Genomic DNA, 3,349 nt, shown 5'->3' with positions numbered 1-3,349 from the left:
GGTTAGGGTAAGGGTTAGGGTTAGGTTATATTTGTCTCTATTCCTAAAGTCACCATTGTAGCCTTTAGTTATAAAGTACCTAAGATACAAACCAACAGAACTGCAGTATTCAGCGTATGAAGCTTCTTTATTGATTTATGATTTCTAAACACAATCACCTACTGGAACAGTACCTAAAATACAGAACAGCAAAGTTACAAAATTTTAACATATGTACAAAGGCTTTCTTTGCAAACTACAAACTTTTCAAATATAATCACTGCTAGAACGGTTTCAGAAATTTTCACCCTCCTGTAAATCTGTCACTGGGAGCTCAGCACAAGGGGACAGTCAAGGCCCACGCAAGCCCACTGGGCATTGCGGAAGGCAGGAGGGGTGCTGGCAGGTTCTAGTGATCCCTGTGCCAGGCATTCCCGAAGTCACAGAAATTTCTAAACTGAAAAGTAAGAAAAAAAAATTCAAAATAACTTTTATCCGTTGCCCTTTGCAATCTTCCTGCACTCGGAATCCTAAAATGTGCTGTGCAATCTGCAAGGCTTGACAAATCCCAAAGGTTTTCATGAGCCCCATGGTGTATTTGGATTGAGTCCGTGAACCTCAGGTGCTGAGAGGAGACTGAGGACTGAGGAAAGGTGAGACTGACTGGTCTGTAATTCCCTGGCTCATCCATTTTCCCCTTCTTGAAAAATGGGGTCATATTTCCCTTTCTCCAGTCATCAGGAACTTCACCTGAGTGCCATGATTTTTCAAATATGATGGCCAGTGTCTTAGCAACTTCATTTGCCAGCTCCTTCAGGACCCGCAGATGGATGTCCAGGTCCCATGGACTTGTGTACGTTTAGGTTTTTAAAGATGGTCTCAAACCAGATCCTCTCCTACAGTGGGCCTAGGGTCTTTATTCTCACGTTCCCTGTGTCTGCATTCCAAGACTTGGGTGGTGCGGTCAGAGCCTTTGCCAGTGAAGACAGAGGCAAAGAAGTCATTAAGAACCTCAGCCGTCTGCAAATCTAGGGTAGCCAGTTCTCTTGATAGTTTCTGGAGGGGGCCTACGTTGTCCCTACCCTATCTTTCATTTGCAATGTAACTATAGAATCCCTTCCTGTTATCTTTCACACCCCTAGCCAAGTTTAATTCTAACTGGGCCTTAGCTTTCCTAACCTGGTCCATAGCTTCTCAGACAACATCCCTGTATTCTTCCCAGACTGCCTGTCCTTGCTTCCACCTTTTATAAGCCTTTTTTTTCCTTCCGAGTTTCCTCAGCAGCTCCTTATCCATCCAGTCAGGTCTCCTGGCCGTCCTGCTGCACTTCCTTCTAGTTGCGATGCAATACTCTTGAGCTTGTAGTAGGAGATCCTTGAATATCAACCAACAACCTTGGGCTCCCCTGCCCTCTAGGGCTATATCCCATGGAACCTTACTAAGCAGGTTCCTGAAGGGGCCAAAGTCTGCTCTCTTGAAGTCCAGGGCAGTGAGCTCGCTGCACGCTCTTCTCACTGTGCTGAGGATCTCAAATTCGACCATCTCATGATGGCTGCAACCAAGGCTGCTCTGGAGTGTCACATTTCCAATGAGCCCTTCCCTGTTGGTGAGCATGAGGTCTGGCATGGCACCCCTCCTTGTCGGCTCCTCTATTACTTGCAGAAGGAAGTTATCTTCCACACAATCGAGGAACCTCCTGGATTGCTTGTGCTGGGCCGTACCATTGCTCCAACAGATGTCAGGGTGGTTGAAGTCCCCCATGAGAACAAGGGCCTGCGAGCGTGAGGCTCTTCCTATCTGTCTGTAGAGTGCTTCATCCACAGAGTCCTCTTGATCAGGTGGTCTCTAGCAGATGCCCACAGTAATGTCTCCCATGGCTGTTCTCCCTTTAAACCTGACCCATCAACTCTCTGTTGACTGCTCACCTGTCCTCAGACAGAGTTGCATGCTCTGAAGCCATCACAAAGGCCTGGCGGTCGCTGTGGAGACACCCATTGTGACGGGGCCCCCACGCTGAGCGTTGGGTATTTAAGGAGCCAGAACCCTGCAGTAACCAGTGCAGAGGAGACCCCTCCCTCGGGAGGCTGCATTTCCCGTGGCTGCCCTGCGCATCCAGGTACATGTTCTTTGACTTTGCAATCCTGTTTTAGTGTTGCCTTGAAACACATGGTGGGTGCGTGCTCTAAAGGGAGGAGAAGCTGTCAGGAGATGTGCTGGTGCCATCCCAGCTGTAGGAGCAGGGGATGGGTGAGGAGGAGGCGCTGGGCTTGTTCCTGTGCTTGGAGCTGAGCTCTGCCTGCAGAGGTGCTGGGGGCGAAGCAGGAGCCTTCTGTGTGCAGGAGCTGCTGGTGTCAGAGGTGCTGAGAAGGTGTCAGGGCAGGAGAACTTCTACCTCCCAGTCAGAGCCTGCTGCCTCGGACAGTCCGTGGGATCTGTCAGGGGGACTCCCTTGGTTTCTCTGTGTAGATAAGGAGGATGATGATGTTCTGCAGAGCAGGGCTTCACTATGCACTGTGCGATGGCCAGTGTAAGGCAGGCCTTTGTCCCGGGGCTGGCTGCAGGCTGTGACTGCGGGTGTGCAGCGAGGGGTGCCCATCTCTGTCCTTGCGAGCAGGGTCGCTGCAGCCTAGGGGCTGTGTGCAGGGGCAGGAGCTCTGCCTCCTGCCAGGGTCAGCACTCAGCTATGAGGATGAAAGGCACGGACCCAGAGGTATTTGCCAAGCACATCTGTGTTTGCCTTGCAATTACATTAGGCGAAAGGTCTATCAACATCCTCTTGCCAGTTCCGACGTCCTTGTTCCTTGCCAGTTCCAACATCTTCCAAGTACCAGTCAGGGACGGGTCACTCCTAATTGCCTGCTGTGGTTCCTCCTTCCCATGGTCTCTGACAGTTTCGATGCATTCCAACCCCCACACTCAGCCTGCCCGGGAGCTCCCCACAGTGCTGGGGGAGAAGCTCGGGGGGAAGGAACAACACCTGGCAGGAAAGGAAAGGAAAGGAAAAGCGTTCTTGTGCACTGGAGAAGGTGCTGTGTGAGTCAGGGCTGCTCAGAGCTCCACATGACTCTGAGTTCAGAGGGTCCTTCTGAAAGACACTGAGGCAGCATTTGCCTTCAAAGGAAGGATTCTGAGCTCTGATGTTTTCCACTCTTGGTGGGCAGGTTGGGCAGTGGGAGCTGGGAATTTCCTTCTCTGCTTTGGAGAAGGCACCGAGAGTCTTGTCAGGACTTGTGTGAGCTTCTCCTGAGACCCTGCACAGGCAGAGATGCTCCTGGGCAGAGCCCTGCTGCCGGGAGGGGTGTGCAGGGCAGAGCTGAGCACACAGCCCATGGGATGGGCTCTGGGAGCACTGAGAGGGAGCAGAGCTGGG

This window comes from Psittacula echo (assembly GCF_963264785.1).
Source record: "Psittacula echo genome assembly, contig: SCAFFOLD_33, whole genome shotgun sequence".
Lineage (NCBI taxonomy): Eukaryota > Metazoa > Chordata > Aves > Psittaciformes > Psittacidae > Psittacula > Psittacula echo.
Note: the sequence above shows the minus strand (reverse complement) of the source record.